Source organism: Tinamus guttatus, unplaced genomic scaffold, assembly GCF_059628265.1.
Source record: "Tinamus guttatus ecotype Peru unplaced genomic scaffold, ASM5962826v1 Tinamus_guttatus_pri_ptg000169l, whole genome shotgun sequence".
Lineage (NCBI taxonomy): Eukaryota > Metazoa > Chordata > Aves > Tinamiformes > Tinamidae > Tinamus > Tinamus guttatus.
The window spans coordinates 3,148,393-3,154,841 of record NW_028288703.1 but is presented as its reverse complement, the minus strand read 5'-3'; positions in this window follow the sequence as shown (position 1 = coordinate 3,154,841).

The window sequence follows — 6,449 nt, the reverse complement described above, 5'->3', positions numbered from 1 at the left end:
AATATGCTCTAGGAATAGACACTGGGGCTGATAGTCTCCTAAGGCTCTTGGCATTTTTCTGGAATCAGTGGTTATATTTTTTCTTATGAACTTCTGAAGAGGTGTATCTTGACAATACCTGTTGTATTCAAAAATATATTGAAAGTATTTGATCATTCCACTAGTTCCAGGTAGTTCCATCCTCTATCAGAGAATGTTGCAAAGAAGCAATTTCATTGTATTCTCAAGGAACTAAACTTGTTTCACTTTTCTCTGTGTGCTAACTTGGAAGCCACTTTCTTCTACTGGGGCTTAAAAAGGCAAGGAACTTGCCCATTGTGTATTAATGTGTATACATATTGACCAATATTTCCAACCTACTTACATTATTTGCGAGGCAAACTTTGTTTTGCATGCTAAATATGGATAAGGAAAATACTAAATTCTAATAAGTGCTCCTAAATATATCATCTTTAATGCAAATTTATTGTAAATATGAAATTAATTGATACTTTATAGAGTAGTCCCTCACCTGTTATTTATATAGTGACACAAGCATCAAAATAACATTGTATTTTTCTATTGCAAAAGTGCAGCTTGAGGCTCAGATTTGCATGTAGACACAAGTAAGAAGAATGAAAAGGAATATAAAGTTAGCCTTGCCTTCTTTTTGGGAGCCTGGATTGCCATGTTTTGCTGGGAAGACCATGTGCTCCATAGGCTACAGAAGTGCAAATGAGAGCAGAGCAGTTGTAATGTGTATCATGAGATAACATTTCAGTTAGTGCTCAAAAGGACCTATCGCCCATCTAGAGCCTTCCTTGTGAGAAATGTGGTTTTTGTGGATACACCCAAGGTTATCCAGTGCAGGTCTGGCCGATGGGCTGATACGAGGGCTGTGACGAGGCGTTTTGCTAGTATTTGGTGGAGAAGAGGTGCAGATATGTTGCTGCAGGGACATCTGGTGCTTTCTGCCCTAGCTCACTGAGACGCTGGGGTGCACAGATACCGAAATGGAAGGTATCCTGGGTTTGACGTGGCCTGTGCACTGTTTTTCATACATTTGGAGTATGCATTGGTAGGATCGCAATCAAGAGAGTTATTAAACATGTCCTAGGATTTAGCAATAGTTTTTAATTTGGACTTAAGTGTTTTGCTGGATAGGGATTTGGCTAAACAAAAATTCAGAATCATGAGCTGCAGGATTTATGAAACACTGAATTATATCATTAGTATTTTTGCTAAATTATGTTTAATTAGTATCGCTGACAGCCCTCAGGTGTTTTACATGACTCAATGCCTTGTGTTTTAAGTAAGCGAAAATTCGTGGGAATTACTCTCATGCTTAACATGAAGAGCCTTTTGGACCAGCCCTCCATGAACAGAGCAGTTTCAGCACCCGCACCGCTCAGCTGAGTCCTGCCTGCTTGATGGACCTTTTAATTTCTAAAGCATCGATTCCAGATTTAATTGAGGTTGAAACCTCAGCTATTCTGTGAGTCATTTCAGCAGCAAAGAACAATAGCAGGGTTTGTGCTAAGCTTTGTCACAATTGTATCTGTGTGTGGTGCTGTCACAACAGTATATTCAGGAAAAGCTGGGTGTATTTTCTAAAATATACAGGCTTTTTTTTTTTTTTTTCTCTTTCCTCCATAGGCCTGTAGCATCGATTCTTTTTTTCTAAATGCAGCCTAAAACAGTGATAGTCTCCTAATGAAATAAAAACTGAAATAAGAAAGTCTGAGAACAGCATTTTGCTGAAGTTAAGGGACTGCCTTTTAGCTGGGATCTGGAGTAGGGTGTACTATTATTTAAGTTTGAGGAGAAACCCTAAGAGAAGCACAGAGGACACCTTATGTTCCTTACTTCTGTTCATCCCATCTTACCTTTTCTGTGTTTGCTTTGTCCCTGGCTTCAAATGATTTTTTTTTTTTTTTTTGTCATGAAATTTGCTATCACTGTAAAATTAAGAAGTTAGTGCTGGTTTATGGGAAGACAGTATTTTTCAACAATTAACATAAAATAAGAATTAGAGCAGTAACCAGCACCGCACTGAGAAACTTCATCCACAGCTTTTTGTGAGGCTTTGTTTTTTCTAGCTTTTTGCAGCTCTTCCGTTTTTTATACCACATTGCAGTGTGTAACACTATACCTCAATGTACCTTTTGTGCTCTTAACTGCAAGCATTTTTTTCTAAATGAACTGAAAGTTACTTTTATGAAGAGAATGATGTCCCTTTAGTTATCACTTAATGAGGATCCAAGGATCTGTAGTTTAGAATATGAGATCTGGTACCTACTTTGTTAACTAAGCAGAGCTTTGTTAAGCAGAGACAGTTATATTCTTGAAAGGAGGTGCCCAGTAACTTAGGAGGTGTACGCATTTACTCCTATTTTTCTGTATCTTCTGTTAATGCATCTTAGAATATTTGCAATTTTTAACTGTGTTTTCCCCCGTAGTGACTACTTCAATGATTCTGAACATTTATTTATTTCAAGATTTTGCGGGAGGATAGTGGTACTGGATTATGGTTCATTTTGAAACGTGTTTGATTGTTTTCACGGTTTCACAGTAATGGGAGGTCTGTCACCTGGACACATTATGCTGCAGATATAGAACATGTAAACAAGCCATCATTTATAAAGAACAATTCTTCTTTGTTCTATCAAACTATTTTTACTATGCAGTAGAGAATTGAAGGAGTCAACCCATATTCCAAATCTAAAGGTGATTGCCTGTTTAATAGGAAGACAAGGTAGAGTTTGTTTGTTAATGACAAAGCCATTTTTTTTCCTTGTAATTAACAGTCTTAGGAGTTTGGGTGGGAGTTTTTTGTGTTCCTGTTTTGTTATGGAGCTATTGTAATGATCTTTGTGTATACTTTTTGGAACAGAGAAAATAATATTTTAAGTATTTTTATGTGATATGATTGGTGCCTTTGTGTGTTTCTCAGTATATAAAAAAAGAATAAAGCTAATCATTAATGTTCTTTCTCTCAAGTTCTAACAATAATTACCTTTACCAAGAGCAACCATTCTTCTTCTCATGATCTTCTAAGGCAATCATTTCAAATGTGACTGAAAGGTAAGAAAGAAAAGTATTAATGATGAATCATTCAAATGGAAACAAATACATAGGGCCCCTGTTAGAGAATGAGGAATTTTATGTGATTATCTGAGAGAAAGATATTAGTCCTGTGTTTCTGCTAGAATGAAAATACTAGTGAAATCAAATGGGTATTTTACACTGGTAGTTTTGCAAACAAGGGCCTGAAAACCTGATAGCGAGAAAGGGCAGTGAACGTTATATCCTGCATCATGACATAAAAGAACAGTGTCATTCTCATTAAAGTTTGCTGTCATTTCACATTTTTACTAATGCATAAGTGCACGTGCATCTGTCTTGTGAAGAGCTTCAGCATCTAGCGCAGTTGATCTGTAAACAAAAAGGGTATTTGTAATGAAATTAAAGATGTCATTGTTATAAAAATGGTAGCTAAGTGGCTTTTCTATCAATATTTTTCCAGATAATTTCTGATAACTTGTTTTGCTATATCTGTTTCTCTTTCTGTGATGCAGATTGGAAAAAGTGTTCAACCCATAGGCAGGAAATGCAGCTTTTGAAACAAACATTCAGTCTGGGGAATCATCCCTTCTCTTTGTGCTGCAGATATAGGTGTTTGTGGATGCTTGTGCTTCACGTTGAGCTATCTAAGATCAATTTGGTGGGCTCGGGAAGGATGGGACGCAGCAGTGTCCCCTTCTCTTGTGTGGAAGTGTGCGCGCCTTTATACCGGTGTCAGATGATAACCTAGACAACACTGCAGCTATGCAAAACAATTTAATTTCCACTTGAAGTAAAATATTATTTATCTGTTTGGTTTGAAGGACACCAGACTGAGATGACTGCTTACGTGCAGTGACTACTGCACAGAGGAACTAGAGAGAAGTGTGGACAGAGCAAACGGATATAACGGGTTTGTTTGTTTTATTATAATGGGAAGAGAAAGGAAGGATGCTGCTATGGAGCAGAAGAGTATTACCTCTCTCCATGGGGTCTGAGCTTTTAGCAATTAACTGGCCTGCTTTCCACCATTAATTGTGGCCTTACAGAAGAAGCTGTCCTTCCTGCCAGTGCTATTGGGACAGAAGTTAGTAAATCAAAAGGCAGTAAAATTAAAAGTGAGTGATTTGAGTGCTGTGTTGTGGGAAGCTTTGTCCCTCCGACAGCCTAACAGCAGGAAAAAAACCAAAGCTCTGTTTTCTTGGATTTGGGAATAGCTTCCATTAAATTTCTTTCCATGAAGAGTAATTTAAGTAACTTCCTCCAGTGACATCAGTTCTTTAAAATACTTTCTGCGATCAAAATAATGAAGTAACGACTGAGTCGCTAAAGCTTTAACTTTGGCAAAACCAAACGACTTATTTGGAAAATGTGTGAACTTCAGGCCAGTATCCTGAAGGAACATGAGGCCTAACAGAGCACGCTGGGGTCAGGGAAACGCTGGGGACTGCTGGGACGGGTGCCCTGCCGGTGCTGAGCAGCTTGGGCAGCTCGAGCCCCCGTCGCACCGGAGGGGAAGGGGACGTGTCAGCAGCGTAGGTCAGTGTCGGCATCTCTCAGAAAGCAGCGAGTGTCAGCATCGCCTGCATGTTTTAGCAGAAGTTCAGATTTTAATCTCATTGAGATTAAAGTTTTAAATCAAATATTCCCACGGAATATCTGATCATGAGCACTATAAAATTTTAGTAAAATTTCAAAAGCTTAAAATGAAACTAAATGGTAATCTTAGCTTTATACATGTCTGTCTATAATAATGAATGAGAGATAAAAAATAGATCCAGAGCTTCTCCTTTTATCAACTATCTAAAGAGTTCTCAAGTTTTGAGAGAATGTTCTTGCTGCTGCTACATAAACAGTGCAGCAGTAAAAGTGAAAAAAGAAAAAAAAAGGGGGGGGGGAGATGTGGAAATTCTTGTTGATTTTTTCCTTTAGGAGGAACAGGGGATAGAAGCAAAATAAAACCAAGCAATGAGCATTAAACACTTCAGATACAATGCTGCATATCCTCAAACCAGTAGGTGAGGCTGTTTCCCATTTTATATTTTGCACTATAGCCCTGAACTCTGTATGTGCAGCAGACGTGTAGCCAATATTTTATTCGCAAGTTGGCTCCTCATAACAGAGCAGTTGAGGAGTTTTTGATTACTACCCCTGCTGCTTCAGGCACATCCAGAGGTAACCCTGGTCAAGCAATTAAGTGAACAGCATTCCACTTCCTTCCGTTCGCAAGCAGGGTGCTAGCAGCGTAGGGAAATGGAATATGGTAGTCTGCTTTGTTAATCAAAAAGATATCTGCCTCGTAATCAGTGCTTCTGAGATTTACCTCTCTGTGGTATTGACGGAGTTGCTGTGTAAGACGGTGATCCTGGATTCTCAAGAACCAAATCATACTTTTCTTAACTTGTTTGCCTCTTACTTTTCCTGCTTTTATCAGGTCATCTCCTCTTTCCATGTACTTGTTTCTACTTAAAAGACAAATATTTTCTCAGTTAAGTGATTTTTGTTCTGTCTGTTGCTTTTTTTTTTGTTGGATAACAAGATTACTCTAGCTGATTTTACAATATGGTCCTAGTAACGAGAAATACATACTTTTTTTTTTTCATTGCTCTTATTAATTTAATTGTAATGAAATGTCTAGCTCTAGATCTGGTTTTGCAAATATCTTTTGTGTGCTGATTGTGTTCCCATTCCTTCTTATTGATAGCTGGAGGACTTGTGACCCTACTATGATTCATACTGGTTTGCTGATTCAACTAAAGACTAAACATATATATATATAAAATAGATTTTATCAGTCAGGTGAATAGCCTGCTCTAATTTGCCAGATGAGTACAATCCAAGATATGAAACAGGAACATATGACCATATTTGAAAAGGGGAACAGGAGTGCTGTTTTACACATGGGAGATGAGAAATAATCTTAGAAGGTTTCCAGGTTTTTCATAGAATTACATTGACAAATAATAGCTGTTAAGCTAAAAAAAAAAAAAAATTAATACATTTATTCTCTTTCCTACTTGAATACTTGTAGATGGTCACAGTGGGCTTGTGCCAGAAAGAAAAAAAATGTGTTAAGATGTCCTCTGCTTTAACCATTAACAGGTCAAAGGACTAAACATGAGATTAGATATGTTTGTGGTAGCAGACAATAAGGTATTTTCCCAAGGGCAAATGTGTTGCAAGAGGGTGTGTTTGATCATGATCTGGTAGTACAGCATGAACAGGAAAATATCTGCAATATGAAATGCACAAAGCAGCAAAAATTAACCTTCAGTGACTTCTAATCAGGCTATTGAGGCTGCTCTGGTCATTTCCTGTCTTGTCTTTCTGTAAAAAGTATTTTCTTTCCTCCAACACCCATATGCTACCTAAAACTTTTAGGTCTTGTCCTGTCTTCTTCCTTGCCT